The sequence below is a fragment of the Aythya ferina genome (assembly GCF_964211825.1).
Source record: "Aythya ferina genome assembly, chromosome: 4".
Taxonomy (NCBI): domain Eukaryota; kingdom Metazoa; phylum Chordata; class Aves; order Anseriformes; family Anatidae; genus Aythya; species Aythya ferina.
Window position 1 is genome coordinate 19,124,882 of NC_140300.1, and position 15,339 is coordinate 19,140,220.

Sequence of the window (15,339 nt, forward strand, 5' to 3'; positions counted from 1 at the left end):
CCTGTGCAGTACCCCCAAAATCCATGTGGCTGTTCCCGTGTGTCATCCCCTCCAGGGGGCAAAAATTGGGAATATACAAGCAAGAGTTGAGTCAGTAGGTTAATGCCTGTACCATCTGGTTAGGTTGAGGCATGCCAGAGAAATGATTTGAGGTCGGTGACATTCCCAGTTTATATATATATACATAAATATATATATATATATTATATATATTCCCAGTTTTTTTATATATATATACACACACTTGTATAAATACATATGTATTTTTTATTAAATATATATGTATACACCGTGATTTTAATGATTCACATAACACACCTCTTCACAGGAGCTGTTCTGCAGGACATCTGTGTCTTAACAACCACAGTAATCTCAGGATACTTCACTGGCAGGCACGCAGCAATTGTTGCAAACTACGAGCCCTGCTCGATTTTCTTCTTACAGCTGGGTCACAGGCACTTTACACTCTCGTTGTAAAGCAGAAGAAATGGGCAAAAAAAGCTGTGAGAAGTAAAACGGGTAGAACAGTAATTTGCCCAGCACCACATCCAGGTGGCTTCTGGAGATCTCCAGGGAGGAGACCCCATGGCCTCTGGGCAGCCTGTGCCAGGGCTCCGTCACCCGCATGACACAGAAGTGCTGCCTGGTGCTCAGATGGAGCCTCCTGTGTGCCAGCTTGTGCCTCTTGCCTCTTGTCTTGGCACCGGGCAGAAACCAAAGTATTCACTCTTGCCAAGTGGCATGAATGGTCTCAGGTGGTGGGATAGCTACAAAGTTTTAAATGCCTGTAGATTCCTACTGGCATATAAAGCACCTTCTCTAAAAGATATACACCTATTTCATCCCCAAGACTTTATGATCCCAACTCAAATCCGCAACTTCTACTTGAGCTGAGCTGTCTCACACAGGCTCTTTTCAGAAGGGAATGCTTTTTAACCTGCTGTCCCTGCCACAATTAATTTTGCAGACAAGCCGCTTTCTAATTTAGCTGCACCTTCTTTGCTGGTCACCTCCACATCTGCAGGGAAGAGGAAGGCGGCTTTTCTGCTCTCCCTTCTTGCTGGGCTTCGCACAGCTTCACCTGCACCCGACCCACTCCATATGGTGGCTGTGTGGGGTCTCAGGGCCCTAGGAGCGACCTTTCCAGGCTGCTGGAGGAGGACAAGGAAGGGAGACACATGCAGGAGAGAGGCTGAGGAAAGAGCCTGGAGCAGCAGCAGGATGCAGCGGGTGGCCCCGTCTTGCTGAAATTAAAAATGAGCGATGGTTTCCAAACATTGGAATGACAGAAAGCAGGTGCGTGGGGGTGTAGAAATATAAATATGCATACACACGCACCCACGCACATATATACATTTCCTTAAAACAACATTTGGAAATTGTTTGTTTAAGAAGGGTTGTCTACTGTATCCATACGGTAGCCCTGCATAAAAATGAAATGCTTTCACTTGAGAAGAAAAAAGGTGTCAAAACAGAGCTCCAAAGAACAAGGAAGAATGCATTCTGTTGCTTTCCTTCAAATTTCAGTTCATAGGTTTATGTGATTTTTTATGTAGGCTTGCAGGTGCATCCATTTAAGTCATGACACAAATAAATGCAGTCAACTGCATATGAATGATTGTGCTATCAGATACCCATAGATAAAATGGCATTTAGAATGAGTAACACAATGAAAGAAGCACTCAGACAGCATGTCAATGAGCGTGACATAAAAATCTGACCAGATATACGAGGCACAAAGGATATGCCATAGATTTAAGTGCTCCTCACAGTCAAATGTGCACAAAAACATGGACAAGTGCACATGTGTAAGGGCATGGTCCTCAAAGTGGACATTGGATGGAAAATATGCTGATTCTCAGTTGAGAATGGCTTGGGCATCTTGGCACTTTGAAGGATTACGATATTATCATTGTCACTCCTGCTAACAATGACTCTTTTCCAAAACCTTGGTTATTGAAGGGAAGTGTAATCACACAGACATTTAGGAGCACATAAATATTAAAAGACATATCCTGACGTGAAAGTTGTAAACCCTGATCCTTCAAGATCAGGAAGGTGTTTCTCACACAGTATCATATCTGCTTCTCATCCTCTTTTTTGTACCCCCCTGCTTTATTCAGTATAATATTAATGTAAACCCGTTCACTGTATTTTCATGGTGGCTTTGACAGTGGACAGAAAACCACGGATTGGCCCACTCCACATGACATGAGAAGTGTAGAAGGGAAGAAAGATTTCAACCTTCTGTTTGAGAAAATGCAATTTCTAGGTTAATTTGCAGATCACAACTGACCACCTGTCCAAAGAAATTTGGGAAAAAAATTGGGTGAGATGAAAGTATGTCAGTAGAAGTGTTCCTGATACGAGGACACTTAATTCCTTGTGACCCTGCTGTGGAAGAAAGTATGGGAAAATTAATGCTCTGAGCAATATTCATTTTGCTGAGTGTTTTCCTTTCTTTCTTCACTCGTGGTTGATGTGACCTTTTTGGACTCCAACTGCTAGAGGAGATGGACTGCAACATGCAGAGTACATTATTATTCTCTTGAATTTTATCCAGCTTTTGTACCAAATGTTTAGTTTGCTTGGTCAGGATTAAATGTCCTTCGCTTTTGCCTTCTGAAGGTTTCTGGACCAGATCATGCACCTGGTATGTTACTGCAGTTTTCTTTTAAGGAAGTGTGAAAGCAGTTTTCCTTGCTGAAATGCAGCACTACAAGGTATGCTTTCAAAAACTATTAAAAAAAATCTCAGGAATTAATCAAACTACAGCTTTCCAAATCCTACTTCAGGAGAGCAGTCTGCTGCAGTGACACCCTGCTCTCCACCCCCCTCTCTTACACCAGACATAAGCTGCATGCTCTGTTTGACAGATGTTGTTACTCATGTTACACACTGCTGGAAGAAGAGCATTTGGTCACGCAAATTGTCCTTGCGTACAGGTTTTCCAAAAGCTCCCTAAACATGGGCTCATTGTGGCTCCAACACTGGATCTGGGGAAGGCATGCTGTGGGAAAGACGATTAAACAGAATAAGTTGGGGCTCCCCAGAGGTGTTCACACCTAGCTTCACCTACAGTCCTACCTGGCAAAAGGTCTCGCTGGAGCGCTCCCTGTCCACCCCTCAAATGAGGTCTGATGGGATCTCTTCTGTCCTCTCAAAACTGGTTCAGACCAATTGAGCTCAAAATTTATCCAAGGTTTCTGGGAAATAGACCCAAATGTAAGCAGACAGTGCAATAACAGAAGTTGCATTTCTTTACAGCACTAGGCAAAAAAAAAAAAAAAAAAAAAAAAAAAAAAAAAAAGCCAATAGAGAGGACAGCAATTTACAAAACAAAGGGATTTTTGTATGTGAAGGTTGACTCTGTATGAGAATTGGTGCACTAGTTGACCCGCAAAAAGTCAACTAGGAGTTTTAATTTTTCTCTTTCCACCTTAAACAAAGTAAAAAATACCTAAATTAGACTTGTAAATGAAAGTAAAATTCATCGTTTATATTCTCAAGGGCAGAATATCTATAGCACTGGCTACAAAAAAGTGTAGCAAATGTATATGGATTATGTCCTTTGAAATCAATGAAACTGAAATACTGTATTTGGTGTTTGTGTCTGTGCATGGCCAAGGCTCAGATAACCTGCAGTCCTTCAAAACCATAGGCATTTGAAAAGAAATCCTTAGATAACCCATAATTCAGATAACTCACATAAAAAACAGATGCAGAGACAGGGAGGCTGTGGGAGAAGGAAAACAGCCTTTGTGGGAATTATGGCAGGGGACTGTTCAGATAAAGAAGGTCAGATTTTGCCTTGTATGTACCTGTTTACTGAGAAGTTCTACAATCAGCTAACAAGTTTTAATGCTATTTGATCAGCTGCAGCCCCCTGACCACTTCACCCCAATTTTGCTTGATTCCACGTGCACTGAACCACTTCAGAAAAGCACCGATTCTCTGCATTCCCAGTCCTGCTGAAAGGGACACCGAAATATCTTGGCTTCTGCACATCTGAGTCAAAGATAGAGATGATGTCTGTCACACAACAGACATTACCCAGCTTGTAGGTTGCAAACACCAGTTTTAGTCAAAGGAGTCGGACTTAATCTGACATAGCTTTATATATGCTAGAAAGTGCTATGAATATTTTCTGAATTTCAGGTAAGTTAGACCCCATTTTCACAGCAAAGGAGGACAGAAAGAACAGCCCAAGACTGAAGCAGCTTGGCTATATCGGCAGCATGGCATTTGGTGCCATCCTTGATAGATTTTCTCATCTTCATCCTAATTTCTACGTGATTTTGGTCTGTTCCAGAGCCTAGATGTGCTAAATGCTGCTGGAAGTGTGAAGGCGGTGGTGCTGCCTGAAGGGGAAGGGGCCTTGTCGTTTCCTGTGTGCTCCTCTCTCTCCCTTGTAAGTCTATCTTGCTTGGTTTTATATCTTAAGAGCTCTGTTTCCACCACAGCATTTGTACACTGGAGTACTTGTAGATGTTTCTGTCCCCTCGCCAGCTCTTTCTTTATGAAGCAGCTACGTGAAGATGAGTGGCTGAGAGCCCAGCTGCTCATCCTTCCCACCTGGAGAACATCAGGCTGGAAAGCAGCTCCTCCATGGCTTGCTATGCTCATTTTCATGCAAGAAGCCCTCAGTTCTTTTCCTCTTATCCCAATCCTATGAAAATCAAGTGTGGTAACTACTGTGCTACAGGCTTAAAATTGAAGGATGTAAGTCGTATTTTCACTAAATGGGTTCTGTAGCTACTGACATTACACCATGTTAAAGCATGTTTTGTGCTTAGCGGCTTCACTTACCTACGTTTACCATGACATACACCCTCATCCAGTGCACTAAGAAGCTTATCCTGATGTGTATCCTGATGTATATCCCGATACAAGGAAGGCAGGTTTAATCCCAGACGCCTTGAGCCTCAAATAAAAGCCAGAGGACGAGCAGCAGGGGTGAGCTCCATGGGGGCTGCAGCACCTCCCTGTGAGGAGAGGCCAAGCCGGGATCCTTCAGCCTAGAGGAGAGGTGGTTCGGGGGCACCTTCCAGGAGTCCTCCAGCACCCACGAGGAGGTGACCAGGCTCTTCGCTCTTACCTCATGGAAGGAGGACAAGAGACAGCATGTGATGAAACGAGAGGGGTGCAGACTGGATGCACGGGAGAGGCTTTCCCCAGGAGGGCAGTCGGGCGGTGGGACAGCCTGGAGGGGCTGTGCAATCTCCATCCCTGGGGGCTTCGAGAAACGGCAGTAATGACCCCGAGCAACCTGGTCTGACCTCAGAGCTGGCACTGCTCTGAGACGAGGTTGGGCTGGAGACCTCCTGAGGTTTCTTCAGCCTGGATTATCCTGGGATCATTTGAGTCCGTGATAGCAGAGCTCTGTTTATAGGCTCCATAAACAAGGAGCCTGCTTGTAGGTGGTGTCACTGAGAGTAAGAAATGCAACCGTGCAACTGTGAGTTTTTTTTCCTTGCCTATATTTAAACTCTCATTAAAAATGATGGATTATTTTTTTTAACATCACCCAGATATATTCATATATGCACACATCCGCATATAGAAACAGAGAGTGTCTGTGCATTTTCCTCTGTGTATTTATCCACTAAATGCATGTTTTATAATCCTCAATGTTTTGCAAGGCTACAGGGTAATCTGCTTCATTCAGTAGTTACTCTTGCTCAGGAAATGCACAACAGCCACAAATGCTCCTCAGATTGGTTGCTGGGTAAACTGTAGCTCATTTGTATTCAGCACCCTGCGTAAAAGTGATAAGAAGCCAAATACTCCTAGGAAACAGCACAAATGAAATACAGCACGCAGGAGGCAAAGTATTTATAGAAACAAAATATCAGCATTTTCCACACATTTACACAAAGCAATTTCAGTCTTTTCATAGGAAAAAAAGAACATCTCTGGCACTCATTTACTCATTTCCCTGCAGTCATATATTTTGGCCAAAAAGCACTGACTACATAGAAAACCTTCAGGTCACAGCAAATTAAAGATCAATGACAACCCAAAATAGATGCTGTCGTATTTTCACTCCTAACATGTCTTTGTAATAAGAGCGTTGTTTTAGAAAGTAAATAACGTGACATTTCTGCTTGAATGGGGTTTTAGCATCGTGGCTGAACTCTGCCCACAGATCCCCAGCCTGCTATCAGAGAAAAAAATGATGTCTGCGCTTAACTCCTTGGGACCTCTGGGCTGGTTAGCTGAATAAGTGCAAGGCTGAGGCCTGGTGGTCAGAAAACCAGCCCACCACACCTTCCTTCATGTGCACATATCCACTGTGGGCTCTGTTCAGGCTGGCAAAACCTTGCTGAGTTTGGGTGTGATGCCTGCCCGCATGCATCCCTGAGGATAGTCCCTGCAGATCTGCTCCAGCTAACTGCTCTGGGCAGTTTGGCCAAAAAGCTTCAGCTTTGCTCAAGGGAAGGATGAAAAGGACTGTGGCAGCCTCTTAAAGAAGTGAAACTCTGCATCCCACTCACGTCAGGCCAGCTGTATTGGTCGAGGGAGACGTGGGTCAGGCCAAGACCCTGCTGCCCACCAGTGCCTGGTTCTGCTGGTGGTGCTTGCCCACCCCTCCCATCCCATCCCATCCCATCCCATCCCATCCCATCCCATCCCATCCCATCCCGTCCCGTCCCGTCCCGTCCCGTCCCGTCCCATCCCATCCCGTCCCATCCCGTCCTGTCCCCATGCACAACACAGTCACCGAGTGCAGCACCCACACAACTGCTTCAGTCACCCAGCTGACGAATCATCCTCCCTCATTTCTTTAAATGATGGGTTGGAATGCAGAACTATTTTTACAACGTGATTTTGTTATGTGCACTTGCCTTTCCTTGCGTGCATGGCTCATCTTGTGAGTAGCATTAGTTCTATGCAATAACACTTATAGATTGGGGAAAAAAAAAGTAGTTGCTTAGTCATTCCATGATAAAGTATTATAATATACAAAAATCTTTGCATGAAGCTTACAAAATATGCACCTATTCAGCTAATTCCAAGTTTTATTCCCTCGTGGTTAATGATGTGAATAAAGGTTGGGAGACACCACCAGCTGTACCTTCTGCTGTGATCCCTGAACATAAATCATGATTTGGTATTTGTGGATTTGGGGTGGGGGTGGATTTAGGCATGCCTGGAGAGTGAATGATAAAATCCCTTCTGAAAAGTGAATTTATCTTTTATTGCTTTTTTATTGCTGGAGTTTTTATTAGGAACGCTGGGAAACAGGAAAAACAAGTTGGAACCTTCTAATACAGAGCAAAGAAACACAACAATGAATAAAGAAAGCTTCTAAACTGGGAAACAGCAGAAAGACATAAAACGTCTTTTTTTGGCTGTCATAACCTTAAGCTGAGTCAAGAATGCTTTAGACCAAAATCGTTTTAACTATTAGTGGAAAAGACATTACATTTAATGGTACCAAGCAATCTTTGCACATCTCTATTTAAGCTTAATTCTCTTCGATCTCTATCAAGGTTAAATAAGCAAATAAACGTGCACATCAGTGATGTACCAACAGCACAGAGGAGGCTCGGACAGCACTGGCTTGACACACAGCTTGACATGGGATTTTGTTGAATCTGTTTTCTGTCTGTATCTACACACACACTCTGTGTGCAGGTAAAGGAAACAAATTCAAAAGACGAATTCCTACCACACCAGTTTCTTGATCAACAGGAGAGCAACCTGCAAAGTTTCTAATCTGCTCCTACCTGGCAGAGGAGTGACAATATGTACCCACCCGAGACAAGTCTGATAAGACAGACCACTCTGGAAAAAAAAAAGGACAAGGTTAGAAAATCTTTTAAAAACTGACCCTAAAGAGGCTGCAAATCAGCAAACACAAGATATTTTTTTTTCTGACCAAAATATGTGGAGGCCTTGCAAGTTACTCTGCTTAGGAGAAACTGATGCAATGATGCTCCTTACAAAATGTTTAACCCCATTCCTTTGGGCATTGGAGGGACTAAGTAAACAAGGACAGTTTCTTTGCTTCTGCCAAGTCTCTTCCAGACAGTATAATTCAAAAACTGCCTCTCCAGGCTTTTTCTCAGGATAATGCTTATTTAGGGTAGATCTGACTTTCCACTCATTTCTGTGTCTTTCTCTTCCCTTGTATATTCAGTCATGCATCGGGAAAGTTCCTCTTCCTAGATGATTTTACTTACTTCAGTGCATTTACATGTCTTACACTGGGACTTGCAGTGATATGAAGTGAAAGAAGGTTGCTTCACCAACCTCTGCAACACAGCTAGGTTAGCACAACACCTACAGGAGACAAAAGATGAGTATTCAAGCTCAGGAAATCTGTTTTAATCTTCCAGACACTGATTTACTGATTTTCTGTAGTCTTTAAGATTAATGCAAACACTCCATTATGTTTTGGGTCATATGGTTAACTTGATCTGGTTTATTCAGAGCTGTAACAGGGAAGCCAATGTTTCCGATTTGTGCACCTAAACAGTATCTTTTTTTTTTTTTTTTTTTGTCATATCAGATGTCTGTTTCCCTTGCTAGGATTCTTGTCTACATTTCAATACTCATAAATCATACCGATGCAACAAAATAATTTCTTTTGTTGTGAAATCTCTCACGGGGTCAGGAAGATTTTATCTAGAGCAATGCAGACATCAGAAGCTGCAGTTTAGGCATTGCTTTGAAGGAAAGAAAAAAAAATCAGGCTTGGAAAGTAAGCTAATAGCTCTCTGCATGGGGTCTAGGTGCAGGACACTGAAACCTCAGCAAAGTATCAGATGGACCTTGAAGGCCACGTGAGAGGGCACGAGACTCTTCCCTCCCACCGGCAGGAGGAAGGATCGGTAACAGCTAGCTCAGGGTAGGCTGGAGGGAGAAGAATTGCTGATGCAGAGGTGCTAGACTGAATGATTGAGGCATCCCTTCTTGTGTCTTGACCTTTCAGAGAAGAAAGATTCTGCCTGAAGTGGAGCAGGCTGCATTGCACAGCTTGGGAATTCAGGCATCACCTGCAGGTGTGACTCTGTGAGGTGGCCACCCCTCAGAGTGCTTGGCTGCTGCCTTATTCTGGTGGGTCCCAAGCTCAAAAGGTGCCTGTGTCCAAAACCACCCAAGCTGTGGGGCTCCAGGTCAGGCATACTTAAATTCAAAGGAGATCCAGAAACTGAACATTTCTTGCCTCTGTCCCAGTGAAAGCCTTGCTATACCAAGTTTTCCTAGCACACTGTGCTGCTCCAAATGCAAGTAGGCACCCTGAGGATCATAGCCACAAAGCTCAGTACCCTGATCCCCAGCGTGGAGGCTTGGCTCGTGTGGTCCTGCACTGGTCTAGCAGCCACTGGCACTCTGCAGGCTGGATGGGGCCTTGGCCAATGTGACCTAGTGGGCAGCATCCCTGTCCATGCGTGGCAGGGGAGCTGGAACCAAATGATCCTTCAGGTCTCTTCCAACCTGAGCCTTTCCATGACTGTGTGACTTCTTGGCTCCAGCACAGAGCCCTGGGCAGTGTAACCTGCCGTGCTGACAGCAGAGCAGTGATCAGCCTGCTTCATCCATCCACACAAATCCAATGACGTGGCTTACACCAGGAGAATCAGCACTGCCATACCTCCTAGCTGGAGTGATGCTCTGACAGTCACTGGAGACAGAAAATACCTATCGGTCTGAATTCTGAATCAATGAGCTTAAAGAACGTCCTCGCTTAGATAAAAGACTGAAGTCACCGGTTATTCTGTACCATTTGAATGACTCTGCTTTATATTTATATGACCTTTCTCTTTCTTTACATTTCCCCTTTCGCTTTCAAAAGCAGGATTTTTAAAAGGTGCATCAAAGATGCGTTTGAGTGAAAATGATGTATTTGTCTTGGAGCAGCATCGAGCCCCGTTTCCATAAAGAGTGGAAAAGTACAGCCAAGATGAGAGAACTTCGAACAAAGACCAAGGTAAGTTCTTCGGGAGCACAGCCAAAACCCCGCGCGTGGAAGCCGCGTTCCCAGGAGCGCTGCCTGACAGCTGGCTGCGAGAGCGCAGGGAGAGCCCAAAGACCAGCCTGCAAGAGCGATGAAAGGTCAGAGCGGCGAAGGAGGAGTACGGAGAGATTAGATTAATCTGTTGGGAACCGCATATCGTCAAGAACAGGCTTTCAGGAAGATCTGCCAGGAAGATGAGGCAGGCAGAATTTGCTTGAGGAACAAAGGGGAGCAACCCGGACTGAATTTGGAAATACTTAGCACCACCTATTGGTGACAATTTTACATGGAAAAAGCTGGCCTGTTCCCAAGTATCTTTATGCAGATTAAAGACAAAAAAAAAAACAACAAGTGATAACCATCACTCGAAATACTTATAAAGATGAGATTCTTAGTTGCGCTTCTCGTGCCGTGGTTTAGGTTGATTCTCAACAATACCCTAAGGACTTGGGAAATATGCACGTTGGAGTTTAACACGACATCACTAGGTCAGCATTAGGTCTGACCTCACTTCAATTAAAATGAGAGAAAATCCACTGAAAAGCTTTTCCTATGTCTTTCACACTCACCAGCATTTAAAAATACGTGCAAAAAACTCCACATGCACTAACAAGCAGCAAAGTTGGAAAGATAAAAAGAAAAATATCTGTAAAGAAGAACTCGTGCCTTCTCTCCAAAGCTGATCTAATCAATCAAAATGCATTTTGCTCTGCATATTTGCCTATTATATTTGCTGACCTGTGTAAGTAAAGCTCACAAATATTGGCAGTCTTGTGCTTTTCGGGAAGGGAGCTTTCAAGCAAGGCGCCATCCATCATAGCATCAGTGCTCCTAAGAGCAGTTTGGAAATACACTAGGGTGGAAATATGCTGGGACTTGTTGGATCAAGCATTCTGGGGGCTTTTCATAACCAATTTTGGTCATTAAAAGCATGGTCACTGACCAGCATGGAGCAACACAGTTGCTGTCTTAGTAAACCTACAATCTAAATGCATTAATTTGTCTACTCCCTGTGCCCATCTTTGCCCTTTTAAATTATTATTACTACTGCTTTTACTGTTAACTAGAAAACTTCACTCAGGGGAACCAGACAGGCTTACAGCTTAGAGGAGCTGTAATATCTTTGGGAAAAGCTGGTGTGGAGACTGGAAGATCCACGAGGAGCCACGGTCTTTGCCCAGGATGGTGCCAAGTACTTTCTGCAGGTTCTCCACAGCCAGCGGGATCAGACCACGCTCCTGCAAGCTGTATTAATGTATAATTGGATATGTGCAAAGGCTTTCCCAAACAGCAGTGTTTTATCTCAGGCCTGTGCTATCTTTCTTCCATTTAACAAGCGGTTAAATAAAGGGCAGCGGCGAGAGGGAACAATTCAGCTGGGAGCTGCCTGTGCTTGGCCAGCCGAGTGGCTGCAATCAATCGCCGCCTGTGTTCAGGCTGTTTGCAAACACCAGCTTGCCCGAAAGGCTGAGCGCATGGCTTGTGGCTGCCTGCAGCAAGTGTTTATCACTTAGAAGAAAAAGCGCCTCTGTTTTTGAATGTCTGCCATTTCTAAATGCAGCTGTTATTGCTATTGACTATTTAAAACATCAGGATTTCACAAAAGTCTTGTGAGGATATGTGGGTACTATTGAAAGCATCCAAGTGAAACGTGAAATCATAAGGAAAATTTTGTGTCAAGATGGATTAAGTGTGCCTTAGGTAGGTGATCAGGATTTATGGCACCTACTTAACTAAGAGAATAGTTCAAATCTAATAAATAATTAGGATTTTATCTTAAATATATCTCAGAAATTACTTGTTTTTTGCCTTTTATTTCATATATTTGTATATGTGCTCTACTAATTTCAGATATTTTTCTATGCCCTCTATTTTGTTGTTGAGACCTTGCAATGGAGCTCAGTAATGCCCAAACTTTGGATGAAAATTATAACCTCATTGTAAAACAGAGCAAATCCCTGTGGAGCTGCAGGGCACGTTGCTGCTCTGCTCTCCCCCTGTTAAGCATCAGACAGAAAGATCTGCTCGGAGACAGGACCACAAAGAACACAAATGGTTTCTGATTAACTGATAGTGCTGAAATTTTCACTGTCAAAATTTTATTTTACATTGCTTTCTGGAAAGCTACAAGTAACTGCTTAACTATGTTTTATAATATCACCGGACTTTGATTGCATGTGGAAAAGTTATTTGCTTGACTTCAAGCAAGATGTATTTAACTTTCCTAAAACCATCAACTTCAAAGGCAGGATTGCCAGTGCACAAGAGACTATGTAAGTAACATTGCTGAGGTTCTTCAAATACTTCAGAAAAATATCTGCTGACAGGCCGGAAAACTGGCATTTTCTGGCCGTAACCTGAGCACGATAGAAATGCTGATGGCGAAGTGTTACTTCCCTGCTCCTGCACCGTACCTCTGGAAGGAAATCAGAGGTCTTCATGTTTCCAAAGCACCTTTTATCCTGGACCCTTTGAAACAATCAAAGAGGCTAGCGAGTCACAAACATCAGCCTGGAAAAAGGGAGCTGCTGATTTCATCCCCATATCTGCCGTAACATGGCATTTGGTCTTTCGAATCCTATGGCAAACCTTACTCAGGCAAAAGCATGTTTATCCTCATTTCAACAGCAAACAGATGAAAAAAGAAGAGTGGAAGTGACCTGCAGATTAGAGAGAAGTGCTGGCACAGGGACTGTGTGGGTAGGGGGCTACCTGTCCTGTGCCCAGCCCATCTCCTTCTATCTGCTGCTGGGAGCTCCTTGGGGCAGGGCCGAGGGCCAGCATGGAGTCAGATGCCTGTTGATACCCCTCAGTGCTCCTTCTGCCTTTGCTTTCTTGTCTATAAAGTAAGAAGGATACTTTGTGTAGCTTGATCTCACGGAAGGATGGAGGAAACTACACTTTTTGTTACAGGCTTTGTAGATGTCAAGCAAAACTAAAAAATAATTGCAAGTGTTTCACAACCAAGATCATAAAATAAAATCATGATATTGAATTTTTAAATTAAATGATTTAACTGTGTGTGTGTGTGTGTATGTGTAAAGCTCTCTGAGATCAGCTTTCCCCCTCCTTATGCCAGCTGCTAGTCTCTACTGCTTTTTTTGGGGGACGACCTCAAAGCAAGTCCCTTATGATGTACGTGCTCTAGGCCCGGACCGGTGATACAATCAATCTTCTGAGACACCGGCGTCCTCTGCACTTTCATGTCACAACGCTTACGCTGCTCTATTTTTACTGAGGAAATGAGGTCACTGAAGACTCACAGACTCCCAAACACAAATACTGTACTGTAAGGCAGAAGAACAGCAGCAACCTCAGCCCCAGTGTGACTGGAGAGCCAAGAAGCCTGCAAAAGCATCTCGTGGGACATCCAACCAGGGGAAGAAAGCCCCAAAGCATGGGACTTCTGCCACAGAAATCCATTTTCCACATCCAGTGTAAGGGTGAGGGAGAGCGAGAAGAGCTCAAGGACTGCCCCATGCGTGCAGTCAACACCTGCACTGCTGTGGTGGGGCAGAACTGGAGGAAGAAGTTGAAGCTGCCAGGTGACAGCAACCTGGTAAACAAGCGAGGGGCTGGCAGCAGGGACGCTTGTCATTAAAAAACACCCTGCTCTTCCTGGCGTGGCTATTTTGGGAGCGCGTTTATTGTGCAGGGGCAGCTTATCTCCGCAGGCCAGGGAGGAGGATAGATCCGCTCTCCGCTGTCACCCCGGCTGACAGGCAGCTGCCGCGGCGGCAGAGTGACAGCTGAAAGGCCGCACCATTGATCCCTGCGCTGCCGCGCTCCACTTCAGCTGGCGAGGAGCTCACGCTCGCCCCGCTTTTATTGAAGCAATTTCTTCTAATTGGCTATTTAATGCCTTAAAAAATACGGGGAGATACAGGTCAGCGCTCCCGTAAGCTGACGCTTGGGCAATGTTTTCCAGGTACAAATGAAGATTTGCTTACACCCAACACAAAGGCTGCGGAGAAAAATTAATGATCTTATCAGGTAAAGCAGGTGTTGTGGTCACACCATCAAGGTCACCGGCATTAACAAAACACTCCCGAACAGAACTGTGGCATGTTCCCAGCAAGGTGCTGGAGTGTTGTAGAGATAATGTGCTCGGCCTCAAGGGGAAAAAATACGATGCGCTAACACTCACTAACAGCTGCTAATGGCAGAGGATCGTGGACACGGGGAGGAGGTTTGACCTAGCGGTCCTTTGGAGGCAGATGCAAACAACTGGCTCGATTCCCCGCTGCCTTGCCCCCACTACAGTGCCAAGTAAATGCAGCATATATGCTAAGTGGTATCACATCAAAAAGGGTGAGCCCAAGCAACATTTGCACAGATGCAAAAACCTGCAGAAAGTGCAAGGTAGGGGAAAAGCAGGGCCTGTGTGTGCAGGAAAAGGGGCTCACACAAGAACAAGGTGCAGGGAGCCTCAGAAATGCAGTTTTAGGGACTAAATTAAAGCAGCATCTTGTAACTCTGCTGAGCAGAGCCCCGGGAGCAGTCTGAGTCACGGCTGCTTGCTTCCACAACAAAAATACCTTTTTATTGTCTCTCCTTCCCAAGAGAAGAGAAACCAGACCTCTCCCCTGGATCAGCAGACCAAACCCTTGAAGGCCAGCAGCGCTGTACCCTCCTGCCCAACCTGTCCCTTCGAAGGGCCACCACAGCCCCTGCCCTGCCTGGCAGCAGCAAGGACATGTCCGTATTTGGAGCTTGAAGCCCACCAACACTGCTGACATGGAGCAAGAAGCCCACCAGCACTGCTGACATGGAAGCTCAAACACCCTCGAGCCCGCTCCTCTCTGTGAGGAGACCCCCAGGGCCTTGCTGTCTTGCTGAGGCAGCGGTAATGTTTTGCTCACCGCAAGGTTTTAATGCTGATAAAGGGTGTTCCAGCAATAAAGCAGCACTTGTCCTGCCAATCTCAGTGTGAAAACAGAAACTATTTACCTGTGAGGAGCACGTTGATCCAGAAAGTCACCACAAGGCACTCTGAAGGGTGCGTGTGGCCTACAACGGTCGGCAGTAGCCACAACCAGCTCCTTCTGAGGCCAGGCATCACCGAGGAATGTGTCGCTTTTAGAGGTCTTGGAGCAAATGAGGCTGAAATTTCTAGGGACCCCTCCAGAGAGGCGAGAGGAACTGCCTGGGGCCCGGCCGGACCATCCACTGCTAGGTGGTGGCCATGCTGTGCAGCTTCTTCTGCAGCCCAAGGTGCTGACACACCTCGATACAGCTCACAGAGTTAACGCTCGGCTGCAATTTTTTAAAGTAAAAATGAACAGAAAAATGGAGCGTGACAGTTTGTGCCATCTGCCTGGAACGCGAGCTTGAGCTTTAATGGCATCAGTTATATCATTATTAACAAACGT

At 44.9% G+C, this 15,339-nt stretch overlaps 1 long non-coding RNA gene across 1 annotated transcript; it reads right to left on the bottom strand.

The window, feature by feature from the left end:
* Window positions 1-331: 331 nt before the first annotated feature.
* On the bottom strand, window positions 332-6,566 carry LOC311435472. The gene is made up of 3 exons (XR_014692139.1): window positions 4,810-6,566; window positions 3,088-3,206; window positions 332-1,244 (listed from the first exon to the last, which is right to left on the bottom strand). It is a non-coding gene; the product is annotated as an uncharacterized lncRNA (long non-coding RNA).
* Between the last annotated feature and the right edge of the window lie 8,773 nt (window positions 6,567-15,339).